Genomic DNA, 18,471 nt, shown 5'->3' with positions numbered 1-18,471 from the left:
AAGTTGTTGCCAATACCAGGATTTCCTTCTTTCTCATGCTGAAAAATATTCCATTATATTCCACGTATAGCTCCAACGTATAATTTTATGTATTATCTGTGTATAATTTTATATATTATCTATATGTATGCTTCATCATCTTTATCCATTCAGATGTCTCTGTCTGTTGATGGACACTTAGGTTGTTTCCCTGTCTTGGCTGTTGTGAAGAATGCTTCAATGAACATGGGAGTGCGGACCTCTCTTTGAGATCAAAGCAGGTACTATTCTTAATCGCATTTTCTAGATAAGAAAATGCAGCTCAAACGGTTCAAGGGGCAAGGTCAGCAACCAAATCTGTACCTGTCCAACTCTGAGTGCGAGCTCTTGAGTGCTGTTTCTGTCACCTCCCTCCTTTGACAAGTATGAGAGATATCCTACATAATGCTCTGTCATGCTTGAGGCTATAGCAGGCTGCACCTGTCTCCTGTAGGAGATGTTCTGGCTTCCCCCTCCACCAGGGAGAACTTTTCAAAGCACTGTGGCCCACTTTCGATTTGAACCCTCTCTCTTTGTTCATCTCATTGCCCCACACCTGCTTCTTCCTCCTTGGTGCGCTCCTTTAGGTTGAAGGAATCTATAATGTCGGGAAGTATCCTTACTGTTGTAAATGATTAATTCATTTAACCTTTCTAGTAACCCGATGGGAAAGGTATTATTATTATTATTATTATTATTATTATTATTATTATTATTACCATCATCATCACCCCATGTTGTGTGATGCAATGCAGTCACACAGAAGTTAAAACCCCACCTAAGGTTCACACAGCTAATTAGCAGAACTGAACACAGGCGGTCCCTGCTCTACACAACAGACCAGTGCTGCATCTTGAACTAGATAGAAATTCAGACCCGCTTACAGATGCAGCATCTCAGAGTTAGAAGACGGCCCTCCAGCCAAGCCTAGATAATCATAGCTGAGGCAGTGCTGTCATTCAGAGCCTGCTTCTCCCCATCTCTGTCCACACACTCTAGCGGGGCTCAGGTCTTCCCTATTCACAGCCGGCTGAGCAGCAAACCCAGAGGCCACTGCAGCTGCCTCAGTATTCTACAGCCCTCTTGGGTGTGGGAGCTGTTGGAGGCAGGCACAGCTGATCATTTGTAATATGGCTGCTTTCCCCTCCACCTAGCTGGAGCCAAGTTTTGGGGGCTGGGGAGGGAGAGAAAGACAGAGAGACAGAGACAGAGACAACAGAGAAATGCTGCCTACTGCCTCTGTATCCCAAATCCATATATTATTTTGGAACATTCAGTATTGCAGAAATATGTGAGGGGATACATCACTCCTTTTGCCATCTGGTCTCTGAGAACCTTCCCAAGAACTGTACCTTCATTTAATTTTGTTGTGTTCCTTTCTCAACCTTTTTGTGCTTTCCATCATCTTTCCTTGGCTGCATTTTTGGGTTTGTTTTGCCTTTAGTTTTTTGCTCCTTTAGCTGCTTCTGGGTTTTCGTCTTTAAAAAAGAAATACCAGCTCTCACTAATTAGAGTTGTGCCAGATTCTTTGTTTGGCATGGCACAACCTCATGGCTATTTTTTTTTAACTTTCATCTGGAGCCTTGGAGTGATGTGTGGATTTGTTTTTAATGCCCCAACCAGATGCACCAACCACCTTGCTGGTTGGTAATGAGGAAACAGTAGGACCCTGTGGTCTTAGAGTTTCTTGGCAGCGCTCTCATGACAAATGTTCCCATGAGATGACCATGGTGGTCTGAGCCCAGTCATTGCCACATGGTTCCAAAGTCCTTTTAAATGAACAAATGGGTTGGCACTCATCTTAATGAGAAGGCAACTCCAGCAAGGTTACTCAGAACATACTGGGCAAAGGGTTCTCAACCATTTAAGTGGGAGGTAACAGATAAGCCAAGGAAGAAGGCTAGAATGATCTGTGTCATCGTGGATGAGGGTTGGACATCATAATGAACTCATATTTAGCTTCATATAGAGACAGATGGTTAAATGTAGAAATACTGATAGGCAAGTATATTTACATGGGTTAATATGCAGCTATGTCTTTGTGGTCTGTCAGCCAAGAGGAACTTTCCCAACATCAGTAAGCACACCTACACCCAGATATTGATTTCTAATACCATTCTCCACAAAAGGGAATAGGATCTCTTTGGAGAAATGGCTGCTTTTAGGACTGGGCACAAAATCTAGGAGGTGAGCCTGATACCGAACATCTTGCCATCTAAAAAGGAAAGGCAGTGCCCAGAACAACAGCAACAAAGGCGCCGTGGTGAAGTGTGTCTCCTGAATGAGAAGCTAAGAGGCTTAACATGAGTGAGACGGACAGTTGACCGCTTTTCACTCTTATTAACAACCAGGTGCTTGGCACTAACAATTGACTTTATACAGTCTTTGTTGTGAGGAGGTTTATGCCCGTTATCCTTTTGCTGCCCCTGTAAGTAGGTGAGACCTGATTTCCTCTCCTTAGGTTCTCAACCACAGTAGCTGCCCTAGGCTGGTTTTGAAGACAGGGACAACCTGAAATGAGGAGAGTGAAAAATAAATCACATTTCCGAGGAGAAAATCAAGTCATTGCAACTCAATTATTAATGCACAGAACTGTTAGGTAATGTAGCAGCCCAATTAACAGGTGTCTCTTGGGGAATAATCAAGGCTTAATTTGGCACGATAATTAGTAACCTCCCCTCCCAGCTTTGGATGGAGGCCCCTGCAGGACAGCCTGATGGCTGGTAATGAGGCAGTATCACTTACTTTGCGGCCATGTTAATTGTATCTTTCTGTGCATGGGGACAAAACAGATTTACTTGTTTCTAGATGCTGGGATGTGCTACTCAACTAATAGAGTTGTACTGATTTTCCCATCTTGCCAACGCTGGCCTTTCTGAAGGGCAACACTGTTATCCTTTTGAGATTTCTTTAATTGGCTGAATGTAATGGCTACTCTGCAGCTTTTTTTTTTTTTTTATTTTTTTGATAGACTAGGTGGCAGAGTTCCAATCTTATAAGACATATGGCAACAGTGGACATGTTCTTATGATAACAGGAAGCTGTCCTGTTTTGTGTGTCTGCATAGGTATGCATCTCTTGCATGTGTCCCAGAGCACTCTTGTTATAGTTAAATGCTAGACCTGTATAGTCACGGAAAACAAAGGCATGAACTATTACAAAATTGTGTTGTGTTTACCAAAAAATATAAGAAGACACAGAGAACAAAGAAAAAACAATCACTTCTAATCATCCTTCACCTGAGAGATAACCACTATTAACCTTTTTGCCTGCTGTCTTTCCAGTTACACACACACACACCCCTCCCCCACATATACCTGTTTATTCAGATGCGATTCCTCTGTGTGAAATTGGGATTGTGTGTGCATACTATTTTGGTAATATGTCATATGATCTTAGCAACAAATTTTAAACCAGGTCTGTACCAGGTTTTCCCTAAACTGTCTTCCTCTGAAGTTTGGGATCTGCTAATGTGTGCTCTGGGAATTAAGCTGAGACCATATACATCTTCTTTGTCATTCTTGGTACCACACAATGAAAATTTCTTGTATGGAAGTTTTGTTACATGTTTAAAAAACATTATTTAGGGGAGAAACAATTTTTCCCCTTTATCACAAGGTAAGAGCCCTTGCAACCTTAAACTATACTTGTTACAATGCTATTGAGCATTTAGATAACTTCTCATGAAAAAAAAAAAAAAAACAACTCTTGTTTTGCTCTTGTAAACATCACTGCAGTGAACATCCTTATAATATATATCTTTGAGTGATCCAGTATTTTCTTGAATTAATCCATAGACAGGCTAGATGTCAAGAGCATATATATTTTTAGGTTTTGGATTTGCTTTGGTGAATTACCCTCTCCAGAAGAAGGTCATGTGCATTTACAAACCCACAAGGCACATAAAGCTCCCTGCTCTTTGTTTCTGCTCTCAAGTACATTTTTAATTCCGGATTCTGCAACTTTAGTGGTGATGCAGGAGACCAGAAGAGAAAGTTTATTAAATTCTTATTTATGTATTCAATTTGCATCAGCCTTTTCCTTCCCCAAGCTCAAGGCACCACATGGAAAACATTAAACTTGTAACTCTTAGCTGTGTTACTCTGAGAGAGAGGGGCCAAGGAGGAGAGGGAGAGAATGGGTAAACACTGTGGCTGGAAGAAGCCTGCTGCACTGGGAAGGACAATCTGGGAATAACCATCAGCTCAAGCTACAGAGTATCATCTGAGGTACTGCCTCAGAACCCTTGCTCCAGAATGAAGCCCTTTCCCCTCCCCCTTTTGGTTCCCTCTTGGGCAGGCAGTAGGAAGGGCCTCAGTGAGTTTCTGCATTTGGTTACTGCCCACAGACACATGCCTGAATGGACCAGTTGGGGCAGAAGACCAGCTCCATCTTCTGTCACCAAGCCCTGCTCTCTCAGGACTGAGTCCCTCTTAAAGGGTCACACTTTTTTATCTTGCACAAAGTCATTGTATGAGCTAGCAGAGATCCTATAAGCAAAACCATTGTCTTCCTTGCTACATTAAGGCCATACTCTCTTTTCTTTTCTGTTTTCTTAAATGAGAGAAGAATTAATTTCTGAGATGATACGGTTTTGCAGCTAACATTCTGGTGAAAAATGTCCCTTTCCCCAACACCAGCCAGCAAGGGGCCGTTAGGATCTTTTCGCCACATTCCTCCCCCCAACTCTGTTAGACAATTCCACACCGATATTTTTTCACCCAGTGATTTAAGATTCTCTTAATTGCTTTACTGGAGGGAAATAGAACACATTTTAAGCCAACAGCTGAGCGATTTGCTATGACAATTCTGCCACTATGCATTCGCTTAATTTCCAATTAATCAAACATTCAATAAATCATTAGTATAATTATACCTGCCCTCATCTTCTTGCCCCAGCACATTAGCTCAAAGCAGGCAGCCCCCTCGACCGGCTGTGGGGAAAGCGTTCATTTGTCTGCCCTGGCTGGGCATGTGTCCTTGCTCCCCATGAGCCTTGAGAAATGAGGGGTAAGAAATTGTAATTATTTCAGGCACCACAAGTTTGCTTGGTTTCCCTCTTCTCTGCTTCTCACTCCAGTGCTTTCCCAACAACTTAAGCCAACATCCTAGCATCCCAGTAGCAGTGGCTGGTTAATTTCAGCAAGTTTTTTTTTTTTTTTTTAATCATTTTTATTTCCCGACTGTGCCTCTTTTCTAATTACACCATCTCCCCAGGTGAGCGATAATTCCCTCATCACCATATATCTCAAGCACAGATTATTAAAATAATATAGCTTATGTCATATAAATGTAACAGAAAGTATCTTAAAGATGCTTTATTGAAAGCTGGTAAATTGGTTCAACAGATGAATGTTTTAAGGCCTGTTTTTAAAAGGTTGCACAAGTATAAACCCACTGAATTACTGCTGCAGTTTCACACGAGCGGATGCAATTATTTTAAGCATCTAACTGTGCAAAAGACAGATCTGAAAGGGAAAGAGCTAAATTCTCTGAGATTAATTAAAGGGTTTCGTTTTGCTCTTGATTTAAAAATAAATTTCAAGCATGCATCACTTGTTATTCTCTTGAAGAATTTGCATTACGGGGTTTAAAAAAAAATACCGAGAACGTTAAGCTTCATGAGTTCTTCATACAATATAACTGACAGCTCGTAAAAAGAAGGGTTGACCTATTGTTACAACAGCATATTCTCCTACATACTTCTTTATACTTTTCCGTTTGTGAAGGGTATTAATCTTAAAACTCATTTCCAATGTAAGATTGTGCATTTACATGAATTTCCCATAAGATTGCTCTTGATTCGATCTATGCCCATTGATTTAATTTCTTTTACCTCTCAGAGCTGGTGGTGCTGAAGGGTTTATGGTAATTATAGTGTTGTCGGTTTCAGTGGAACTGTTCCCTGGTACCTTAAGTGTGGGTTTGATTCTCTGTGAGTTCGCTCAGCCCCGGAGATAGGGCGGTGAATATCTCTAAGGCAGGGAGCTCACAGGCCACATCAGAATCCTGGCGGGTGCACAGCCTGAAGGCAAGGGGAAACTGGAGACGGAATGGCCCCGGGGCTACTGGCCAGATGGATTGCTGTTCCAAAGGGGCCCTTTAAGGTGAATCACTTGGCAATTTTGTGAGTTGGCAGACGGTACAGCCACCTGTGCTCAACGTGAAATGAGATACAGGCAACCTACTGGTCTGAAATATGCTGTTCACCCTTCGAGAGATAGCACAGTGTTGCAAGAGGTGATTTTCCTGATAGTAGGATGTGGGGGAAGGCAACCACGGCAAAAATACGATGGGTTCTGAGTTGGTTTCAAAAATCTCATAACCCAAATTTTCACCTCTATGGCACTGCTCAATGAAACGCAAGCTGCAGATGTCATTTTGGTTTTTTAGCCACATTAAAAAAAAAAAAAAAAAAGAACAGAAACAGGTGAAATTAATTAAATATTTAATGTATCATTACATCCAAAGTATTATCCATTCAGTCTGTCTTGAATAGATATAAAATTAAAGAGGTACCTTAAAGTTGTAAGATACCTTACAAGATAAGAAAAATAATTCCTATTTTTCACACTAAGTCTTCGAAACCCACTGTTTACACCTACAGCACACTTCCATTTGGACTCAACACATTCAGTGCTCACTAGTCACCTCACATGGTGATGATGGCTACCATATTGAATAGTTGAAATCTAGCTCATGCATTGTCAGAATATTCCCAGTTGCAAAAGAGGAAAACTGTATTCAAATTAGCTTCAGCAAGAAACGACTTTTTGTTTTGAATATAACTAGATCTAGAAACCCAAATGGTGCTTTCAGAATTTCCATGTTTAGGCTCTCGTTGCTCTGATATGGATGATTAGATGGTAGGAAAATGGCCTTTGGTTACCCCAAACCTATGTGGCTCTTAAGTTTATGACTCCAAAAGATGAGAGACCATCTTCCCCCACAGGTCTAGTAAAAACAAATTAGGGAGTACCCTTTCCAGCCGAAAGAAAAGGGATGATGTTCAGACCCATGTAGGTTACATATAGTACACAGAGGCATCCCCCAAAAGACCATGAGGGGGCAAAACAACACAGACCCACTGCAAAAGAAATGATACCGTCTACTTTAAAGGTTATCGTAAAGACTACTCAGACCGGAGCTTTGGAGTCATTCTTGATGCCTCTGTTTCTTAAATATTATGCATGTAATCCCTTCCCCAGGAAATGTAGTTGACATCCCAGCACATCTAGTAATGTTCTGTTCCCTGTCACTGTCACCATCACCCTGGCTCAGGTCCTATCATTTCTTGCCTGGGTCACTGATGCAGCCTCCTATGTCTGCTTTCACTGTGGGAACCCTGCTCCCCCATGGCTTCCATCTCCCTGAGATGGAGGCCAATGTTCTTGCTGTTTCCCACAAGGCCCCCCACACTCCAGTCCCTACCAGCATTCTCACCTTGTCTCCTGCTACTTCTCTTTTCACTGACCCCACGCCTGCCATCTTGGCCTCCTTGTTCCAGACTTGGTTCTCCCTTGACATCTTTGCACTGCGTGTTTCTTCTGCCTGCAGCAACCTCTTGTAGTGACTTCTAGTTCTTGTACACCCCAACTTTAGGTCTTAACTTAAATACCACTTTTTCAATGAAGTTTGTCCTATTAAGAATTACATCCCTCTGCATTTCTCATCCCCCATTCTTGCTTTTTAGCTGTAGCATTTTGTGTTACATATTTTGGTGATTTTGGTGTCTCTGTGTCTCTCTCTGCCTCCCCCCCCCCCCACATGCTATGGTAAGTTCCATAAGAACAGCTAGATCTTAGGCTTAAATGAATTAATGATGAGCTTGCAATATGGGCATACTCAATGAAGAATGGCCATCATCATTATCTGCTACCAGAGGACATTTCCACATACAATGAGGATAAACAACAAAATGGAACACCACTATGAACAATTATGTGCCAGTGCCCCCAGTCTATAAGGTGTTGTAACCTTCTGGGTCTGCCTAAGACACATGTGCCCATGCATGCTCGATACCACATTTTTGAAATGGTACATCTGTATTAGACATGAACTAACTGACTGGCCTCATGACCAGGGCATAGTGGTAGCATTTGGGAAGTTTTACTGTGCACCATCTTGAGCTTTTCTCTCATCCTCCTAGAATCGTTCTTCCCTAGTCTTCTCCATCTGAGTGGGTGGCATCTACCCAGTTGCCCAGGGCATCATCTTCAAAAATTCAACCTAGCTCATCTTCCAAGTCTCAGTCCAATTTCTTCCATGACAGGATAGTATAATTTAATCATTTGTTGTTCATTCATTTATTCAGAAATGTTTAATTGAAAACCCACCATGGGGTAGGCAGTTTGATAGGCACCACAGTCCACATCCTTCCCAAGGCTCTCCAAAAATGTGCCTGCTTCTCTCCAACTCCTCCTTCCACAGCCTTACTCTGGGACACCATTTTGCAGCTGGACTATACAATCTCTGCGTCACCAGTGTCATGCTCAGTCTGAATCACGCCTTTCTCCAACCCACATTCTGCTCAAACCAGGGTAATCTTTTCTTCCTCACATGCAACTCTGATCACATCATTTCTCTGTTTTTCAGTAATAACTCTCCCTCACTGATCATGGGGTAAAGTCCCACAGGGCCACAAGAGTCTTCGTGATCTGGACCCTACTAATCTCCCTATTCCTGTCTTTCACCAAACTCCTTTAAACTCTAAACACCAGACCAGGATCTCTCACACTCAGTGCTGTTGACATTTTACATTGGACCATTTTTTTGTTTAGGGGCCGTCCCATGCACTGTAGGGTGTTTAGCAGCATCCCTGGCCTCCACCCACTAGATGCTAGTAGCACCTTTCCCAGTTGTGTCAACCAAAAATCTCCCCAGACATTGTCAAATGTCCCTTAGTGAGCAAACCCCCACCCCTATTAAGAACAGAAGTTTCCACCCCCAAAAGGGGAAAGAGAGAGAGAGAGAGAGAGAGGAAGGAAGGAAGGAAGGAAGGAAGGAAGGAAGGAAGGAAGGAAGGGAGGAAGGAAGAAAAATTTTAGTCTCTCAAAATACAATGTTCTCCCTTATTTGCAGGCTGTTGTACAACTTTCTGCCTTGTTCTTTCTTCATCCTTATTTCCTGTTGGTACCTTTTGCTCACTTTTGATAGACAATACCTTCTATGTCTACAAGAAGTTTTCCTGACTATTCCTCAGGTAGTGGAAATATGGTCCCATGGGGAAGAGTAATCTTAGAGTGATGTACAAGTAGGTTTGGTGGCATTTCAGGCCTGAGAGCATGTGGGGAATATGGGCAGGAAGGTATCATTGGTGATTGAGAAGCACACCTAAGACAAGGGTTTATGTGAAAGTAATTTATTTGGAGGGAAACCTCTGCAATGAAAGTGTAGAATGGTAAAGTGATACAGGGGAGAGAAGGCAACTAGTAGAATTCATTTTATCAAGCCCCTGACCACTGGATATAACTGTAGGAAGGAATGGAACCCATATAGGTACACACCATAGAGTTATCTCACCAGAGGGCAGAGAAGCTGGAGTATTTATACCACCACTCTCATTTATCATTGGTTGAGGCGCTCTGCTTCTTCAGAACTTTGGGTGAACAAAGCACTTTCAGGGCCTAGCAAAAGAAATTCAAGTGTTGGACCTTCATACATTAAAAGTCAGATCTGCATGCATGGGCATTATAAATGTGAGGGCATATGCTGGGGCATATCCCCATCCATATCTGTTACACATGGTGATTCCAAGATTTTTTGTCTATAAAACTCTCAGATGGGCACTGCCATTTTCAAAACAGTGGAACTTGTGTGAGGAGGGCTGTTTTGTTTCTTAGAATAGTGAGCATTACATCCTTGAGAGGTTGCATTTGAGATTCTGGTGGCTATCAGAACTTTAAGATTTCTAGAAGGTAACTGGAAATGGGGAAGCTAAGAGAGGCAATAGATTGGAGCTGAAGAATCTAGATGTGGAGGCATGTTTGCAGAGATGGTAGTTAAGCCTTAAAGAGAAAGGTAGGCAGTGTGGGGAGGAGGGATAACTAGAGAAGACTGAATTCAGGAATAGCTTTGCTACTTGTAACGTCTGTGTGCAGCAGTGGGAACTGGTGAATGCAGTGATGACTGCCACGTGGGACTAAGCCACAGCATTTCCAAATAAAGACTTTAACAAACACTCTTCAGAATGAATTTAAGGGGCTAAACCTTATCATTCACACACACACAACAGGGAATCTTCCCCTGAGGCAATGCAGGAGAAAGTTTTAAACTTTTTAAAAGCCCTGTCCTATTGAATTACCTTCAAAAGTACTTTAGAGTGCCGGACCATGGTGAGGAGGTACAGATGGGGTTAGTGATTTTGAATGCTACAGCTTTATCTTGGTGCATTATAAATATGTGATACTATTTAATGCAGCCAGCCATCAGGTTAATAAACAAATGATTGCCAAGTTTGTAATTGGCAAGGAAGGAGGTTATAATCTACAAGGAGCTTTGTGTCCCAACCAATTTATTCTCTAACAGAACTTGGTTGCCTCAGTTGCTAAAAACTCCCGAGGAGCCTTAAGAGCTAAAAACCCAGATTGGCTGAGTTTGGTTTCTCCGGCGACTTTGCCTTTTTGGCTCCATATGCCACCCAGATAAGACACTTGGAAAACCTATTCCTTTAAAATGCAGCTGCTCACCTGGCCCAGTGATGCCTGCTTTGTTGTTTCTGGATGACTTTACCTTGAGAATTTGGAAAGAAGTGAATGGCATGGCAGAATCCATTTTAAATCCTTGTCATCTACACAGGATCAGAAAATAAAATGGTGTGTTTCGTGAGAACATTAACTAATACTGTCCAGATTTTTTAGCAGAACATAAAGGTCCTTTGGGATCAAGTTTCCGCCTATGACTACAGTAGAACTCTGTTCCTGTTTACTTGGTTCGTTGGTTAATGCAGAACCACCAGGCACACTTGACCAGATTTGCAATGGCCACTCCAGGGGATCTCATGAACCTCATCACCTCTGTGAATGGAGCCACTACAGTTGCGTGAGGTCACCTTGCACAATTGTGCACAGTGGCCCTGGTACAAAGATGAGTTTTTGGAGTTACATTGGCATGAGGTAAATCTCCCCCACCCCCCACACCCCAACGCACAAAAGGACCTTGGACAGATTTCCTCATTTATAAAATGAGGATTATAATAATACCTTCCTCAGACCATTGTTAGAACTGATGCAGGAGTAGATTTTTTTTTCTTTTTTCTTTGCTTTGTTTTACTGTGGTTATCCTATTTTGTGGCCAACTGTATGTTCACCTGCCCATTTCTGCAGCAAAAAATTTTTTGTTTGCCTGTTGCCTGCTTGGCCAACACTTACTTTTTTATCTTCTGGGAATGGAGGGCATCTCAGAGTTGTTTGAGCTGCAGCAGCTTCCGGATCCTGTCATTCAGGCATTCCCTCTGACTCTAGAAACCTGCCCATGACTCAGGCACGTCCACTCAACCTTTCCCATTCTTCTGGACATGGTGGTTAGCTTACCAATGGTCATGTGGCTAGGAAAGAGACACTTTTTCCTAGAGTTACTAAATGAATAGTATATAAGCTTGTGATATATGATGGTCATCTTGTAGTTCAGAGCTGTCATAAACTGAATACTTATGCCCTCTCCAAAATTCATATGTTGAAATCCTAACTCTCAATGTGATGGTGGGGCCTTTGGGAGGTGATTAGCTCATGAGGGGAGCCCTCATGAGTGGGATTTACTGCCTTTATAAGGAGAAACAGGAGCATTTGCACGCACATGTGCTCTCTCTCCGCTCTCCACCATATGAAGATACAATGAGAAGATGATCATATCCCAACCAGGAGCTGGACTCCTACCTGACATCAGTTCTGTTGGTACTCTGGTCTTGAACTTTCTAGCCTTCAGAGCTGTTAGAAATAAATGTTTATTCTTTAAGCTATCTACTCTTCAGTATTCTGTTATAGTAGCTTGACCAGAAAAACACAATGGGAAAACCCAGTTTGAGCACAAAACAAAATTTTAAAAACATATTTATTTCTAAAATAATCTGAATGTCAGCACTTGTATCTAATGTAGCCTGAAGCCCTGAAGTTTTCATTTTTGTGATTAATCACCCCCAACCCAGCTTTTGTGTATAAGGTAGTTCAAAATGTAGGATGAAATTGTGTACCCTCCAATAGAGTCTATTCGACTAGAACATGAGAAATTTGAGAGCAGGACAGTATATCTGCATGACACATTTTGGCATTCATTATGTCAAGTTCAAAAATGCCAAACTCAGAAGTTCAGAAGCAGGAGATTTAACAACCAGAAATCGTGCATAGTCAACCAGATGAATTAAGATAGCCTGTGAGCGTGAGACACCTAAGTCATTTTTTTACCTAGAAATATAGCAATTTTTACATGTCACATTCTGGATCGACTCTCTCTGTCAGCTCAGCAAGTGTCTTTGGAGCTGACAAGTGATAAACCAGTTGAGAGCCCCAGTCATGTGGTTTGGTTATTGATGGGGCTGCTGGATGTCATTAGCATGTGCTTTGGAGGCTGTGAGTCTGTACATGTACCCAAAAGGAAAGAGGAATTCTTCAGATATCCCCTCGATTTACCCAGAGGGAGAATGGCCTCTGCCATGAGGGGTCCTGGAGTTGAGGGCATGAGATCTTTGTCCTCTTTCAGAGCCAGTGACTAGTTCTCATCCAGCTGGGGGGGATATTTCTGCAGAGAACCTGAATGCTGAGTTTCTTGCGAAGAGGTCTTGGTCCTTTACTTCCATTGTCTTATTAGTACAAAGTCGCTATACAAAATTATAATGGCAGCTAATACTTATGTATTGGTCCTTTCCATGTGTCAGGTACCCTGGTACTGTTGCAAGCCCTGGGGATGGAGTACCGGATGGTGCTTGCCTATAATTGTTCTTGTAAAGTGTATATTTTAGTGGGAGAGACGGATGATAAAGAAGCTGATACGTGAACAAGGTAATTACAGGTTTTGATAAATGATGTAAAAGAATCTGTAGGGTGATGTGATAAACAGTAATTGATGGTGGTGATAGTCGCTGGTGGGAGGAGAAGCTCATCTTTAGAACAGATAGTTTCAAGGTGAAGCCCTCTCTAAGGTGGTAAACATTTGAATGTAGACCTACAGGCAGAAGAGGAGCCAGCCAAGGGTATTCAAGAAAGAGTGTTCCAGGCAGGGAGAACAGAAAAGCCAAGTCCATGAGGCTGGAAAGAGCTTGGCATGGAGAAGAAACAGAGGTGAAATCAATACTGCTGGTGAATGGTGAGTGAGAAGGAGAGATCTGTGGGATGGACTTAGGGACAGGTGGTAGTTAGGTCATGCTGGGTCCCATACAGATGTTAGGAAACTTGGGTTTCGTTCATGAGCATGTTACCTCATTTGCTCTTCATATAGGCTGATGACTTAGGCACTCCTGAAATGATTAAGGGTGTTGTAGAAGTCCGTACCACTTATGGGTAGCAAAACCATGGTTCACTAGTTCTCTTTCCAGGATCCAGCCACTTCACCCTGGCAGAATGCCACCATGATATCAGCTGGTTTCCAAGCTGCAGATGGATCAAAGAAATGATGGGGCAATGCCTATTAATGTCTATTTAAAATAAGTATAACGGGGATTAAAATGGGGTCATGAATGTAGATGCCTTAGCTCCACGTCAGGCAGAGTCAGTGCATGATAAATAATGTGGTGCTTCCTCTGCTGGCTGTCCAGTCTCCATTCCATGTTAGATACAGATACAGATGCAGATACAGATACAGATGTAGATATAAAATGAGGTAAAATAGACATAAAATTTACCATCCTAACCATCGTAAATCATTTAGTTCAATAGTGGTAAATACATTCACATTGTTGTATAGCAAATCTCCAGAGCTCTTTCATTTTGCAAAGTTGAAAATATATACTCATTAAAAAACAACTCCCAATTCCCTCACCCCAGTCCCTAGCAGCCACCATGGTACCTTCTGTCTCTATCAATTTGACCACTGTAATTACCCTCGTGTAAGTGGAATCATATAGTTATTTGTGTCTTTGTGACTGGCTTATTTCACTTAGCATAATATACTCAAAGTCCATTCATGATGTAACATGTGTCGGATATTCTTTTCTTTTTAAGGCTGAATAATATTCTGTTGTATGTGTATACCACAGTTTGCTTATTCATTCATGTCAGTGGACACTCAGATTGCTTCCACTTTTTGTCAATGGTGAGTAATGTCGTTCTGGGCATGGGCATACAAATATCTCTTCAAGACTTTGCTTTCAGTTTTTGTGGGTATATAACCCAAAACTGGAGTTGCTGGATCACTTGCTAACTCTACTTTTAATTTTGGGGTGAACTTCCATATTGCTTTCCCTTTCCATTCCCACCAATTAGTGCACAAAGTTTCTAATTACTCCACATCTTCCCCATACTTGTTATTTTCTGTTTTTTTTTTTTTGTTTGTTTGTTTTTATTTCTTTTAGTTTTATAATAGCCTTTGCTAATGGGTGTGAGGTGTTTGCTTCATGTTATCTGGGCTGTCTCCTCTGGAAATATGTCATTTGTAGAATAGTTGGCAACATCATCCCCACCCATCTACAGCTTCCTAATGAAAGGGTCATGGGCCATTGATGGAATCCTTACCATATAGGTAAACAAATGACATTTTGTTCAGGAAAATAGTTTTGTGTATTCAGTACCATGTTTGTCTGATGCTTATGAGAATCCACAGATTTCTTTAGAATAATTGAGGGGACCTTGAGTTTCTGTCGTGTGTACTTGGAAGTATCCTAACCAAACCCATTTAAACATAGCTAAAGTGCTGTTTCTCTCTTACTTGTGAGGCCCATAATTAAATGATTTGTAGGAGCAATCTAAATTAAGGGCCCCGTTCATCAATAGTACATGAATTATGTAGGCATATCTTCATTTTTACATTATTTATCTCAGCGGCCAGATGGGTACGTTGGCTGTAATATTCATCAGTAGGAAATCCAAATGGCACACTGACATCTGTGCCTGGTCTGACCACCCGTGGGCTACAGTGCATACTTGTGTTTGGGGACTAGGGGGCCTTATGCTTCTAGAAAATTCAGGAGTGCTGCAAGTTCTAGTGTTTGACACTTGATTAGTCACCCCCAAGTAGGTCCCATCAGAGTGAAGTAGAGAGGATCTGAGAGATGCCAAAGCTTTGGGGATGGAAAGGCAATATCCTCTGAGTGGTGATGTTGACACCAATATTTTCACAACCCATCTGTCTTAGTTTTTAATGCTAATGTAAACCTTTTAGTAATAGCAGTAGCTGATATTCGGGAAGGCAGTATCATACAATGGATGCTATGATACAAATGTTTGCATCCCCTCACAATTCATGTATTGAAACCTAGCCTCCAATGTGATGGTATTAGGAAGAGGAGACTCTGGAAGCTGATTAGGTCATGAGGGTGAAGCCCTCCTGAACAGGATTAATGCCCTTATTAAGAAGACCTCTGATAGGGGCGCCTGGGTGGTGCAGTCGGTTAAGCGTCCGACTTCAGCCAGGTCACGATCTCGTGGTCCGTGAGTTCGAGCCCCGCGTCGGGCTCTGGGCTGATGGCTCAGAGCCTGGAGCCTGTTTCCGATTCTGTGTCTCTCTCTCTGCCCCTCCCCCGTTCATGCTCTGTCTCTCTCTGTCCCAAAAATAAATAAACGTTGAAAAAAAAAATTAAAAAAAAAAAAAAAAGAAGACCTCTGATAGATTGTAACCACGTGAGGTACAAAGAGAAGATGGCTGTCTGGAAACCCTCAGCAGACACTGGATCTGTGGGTGCCTTGATCTTGCACTTCCCAGTCCCCAGAATTATGATGAATAAATGTTTATTGTCTGTAAGCCACCCAACTTATGATACTTTTTTGTAGCAGTCCAAATAGACTAAGGCAATGGATGGATAATAGTGTGGACATAAGGGCTTAAATCCTGGCTCCCCCACTAAATACGGTGTGACTTTGGGCAGTTTCCTCATATTCTGAGCCTGGACAGTGGTATAATATAGGTACCTACTGTACAAAGTAGTTGTGAGGATTACTTGAAAATATACAGATCACAAAATAGAGTACCATGTGGGGCTTCTGGGTGGCTCAGTTTGTTAAGCATCCAACCCTTGATCTTGGCTCAGGTCATGATCTCTTGGTTCCTATGTCCAGGTTAATGAGTTTGAGTCCCATGTTGGGTTCTGTGCTGACCCTGTGGAGCCTGCTTGGGATTCTGTCTCTCCCTGTGCACACACACTCTCTTTCAAAATAAATAAATAAACTTTAAGAAAAAATGGAGTACCATCCAACTGTGGATGAAAATGATAAAGATTTAGAGGTACTGTTGTGGAGTGATCTGAAAGATATATTATGGATGAAAATACAAAGAGAAAACTTGTTATATATAGTAGGCTCCTATTCAAGTAGGAAAATATAATTACAGATTGTATTTGCATATACAGAGAATTTTTGGAAGTTTCTGAGCACAAAATTAACTGGTTTCCTCTGGGGAACTGGATATTCGGTGGGGATTTCTTGATGACTATTTCATATTGTGGCCTTTATTTTTATTTTATTATGTGATATATTAATATTTATAAGGAAAAGTTTTCCTTTTCAAAACAAAGAATGAAATATAGAAATATTTCTATCCTGAATGACACTTTTTTTTTTTTTTTTTTTTTTTTTTTTTTTGCAATTGAGGAGACACCTTTTTAGTGCCTGGTGAAGAGTCTCACCTTGACCCTGATCTTTCTATGTTCTTAAGGTCTTAGCTTTATGGACCTGAGTGTCCTGCATTAGGTTCTCACCCTTATTTCTAAGCCTCACTCCCTGGCTGAGCAGAGGGCACTCATCCAGTTGTAATCCAAGGAGAAAATGGGGATCCAGAGAGATCCCACACTGGCCATTGGCTGAAGGCATGCAAAATGTCCAATTAATTAGGAGAAATAATAATTACTTCAAACTCAACATTTAAGGGCTTAGCTTACTAATCAGTTCTGAAACTCCACACCGAAGGTATATTTCTCTCTTTTTCTTATGTAAACGAAGCAAAAATGTTGAAAATTCTATCATTTTAAGCTATTTTATGGGGCTGTGTATTCTCTTCAAGCACTGGGATGTACACACAGTTTGCCATTTTCCAGCGGTGTTCATTTGATTTATCAGAGATGATGCTTGGTAATTCAGTTTGATATTGTTCCCTGTATCCAATGATAAACACTTGAGAGAAACCAGGAAATCTATTTTTTGTATTAAATAATAACACTGGCCTTTTCATTATCCTTACAGAATTGCAAATCAACCTTGCTCTCTCAGCTAAGAGAGAGGAACTAAGATTTGTTCAGTGTTGACTCCTACATAATTATGTTATTCAGTGTTAAATATAATAGAACTTTGTTTTACAGAACCAGGAGGGGGCAGTAAATTTCCTTTTTTTACTGTTATTAAAAATGAATCCCGTGTTTTATGCATAGTGAGATCTTACCCAAAACAGCTCCCTAGAACTTCTTACCCAAAACAGCTCTCTAGAACTTGACCACTTTCCCCCACCAAGGGAAATTTTTGAGCATCATTGTAGTTCTGGTTTTATGTAATATTCCCATTAGGTTTTAATTAGTGTCCTTTCAAATTACTTCCAGTAAATAGACAGCAACAAATTTTGCACTTGCAAAAAGATATCTTCCCCCCCCCCCCCACTTTGTACGCGAGACAAAATCATGACTTGTCTTAAGGCCTATCTTGCTCTTCCCGTTCTTAAGTAGGTAAAGGTGGAAAATGCACGGGATAAACAGAAGTCAAAGGATAATGCTTTGCTCTGTTCGGGTCCTTGTGAAAAATGAAAGAAGAGAATGATGCCTTTAAAGTAAACAGCTGCTTTCCTTGTAATATTCCAGTGCTTCGGCAAATGCTGTCATTTCAAACACGTATGCATGCCCAGAGATCAAGTTTAGTGATGCATCTTTGGATTGGAACCCTCTGCCTGAAAACACACTTTCCTTTTCTTTTTCTGTGGCTGCCTCTTCCTTAAACTTATACATTTGAATACCATTAACTTATGTAATTGCTATGTTCCCTACCCGGGTACCTAATATATCTGGCTAGTTTTAAGGAACACCAAGTTTTCTCTGTGGGATGCTTGGGGGTGGTTTGGGAATTATTATTGGCTGTGCTATAAATGTCTGGGTAGAGAAATAGAGGACACTCCCAGGACATAGTTAACACCTCCTAATGGCACAGCCTGTGTGCCACCAGAGAAGTAACTGCACATAGTGAAAATTCATCATGACTTTCAAGTATTTTTGGATATATGAATATATATTTTTTATTTAAAATAATTTAAATTTAAGATTTTTATTTTTAATATATATTATATATATTCCATATTTAATACATAATATACATATGTACATATATACAGATGTAT

At 41.2% G+C, this 18,471-nt stretch overlaps 1 protein-coding gene and 1 long non-coding RNA gene across 26 annotated transcripts in view; one reads left to right on the top strand and one right to left on the bottom strand.

The window, feature by feature from the left end:
- Window positions 1-18,471, top strand: part of RBFOX1 (RNA binding fox-1 homolog 1) — a 2,066,775-nt gene that overhangs the window by 1,182,931 nt on the left and 865,373 nt on the right. The window lies entirely within an intron of this gene.
- LOC123589539 lies at window positions 14,458-16,145 on the bottom strand. The gene is made up of 2 exons (XR_006708381.1): window positions 15,763-16,145; window positions 14,458-15,521 (listed from the first exon to the last, which is right to left on the bottom strand). It is a non-coding gene; the product is annotated as an uncharacterized LOC123589539 (long non-coding RNA).

The sequence above is a fragment of the Leopardus geoffroyi genome, chromosome E3, assembly GCF_018350155.1.
Source record: "Leopardus geoffroyi isolate Oge1 chromosome E3, O.geoffroyi_Oge1_pat1.0, whole genome shotgun sequence".
Classification (NCBI taxonomy): Eukaryota; Metazoa; Chordata; class Mammalia; order Carnivora; family Felidae; genus Leopardus; species Leopardus geoffroyi.
The sequence above is the reverse complement of the archived record's forward strand: the minus strand, read 5'-3'. Positions and strand labels throughout refer to the sequence as shown.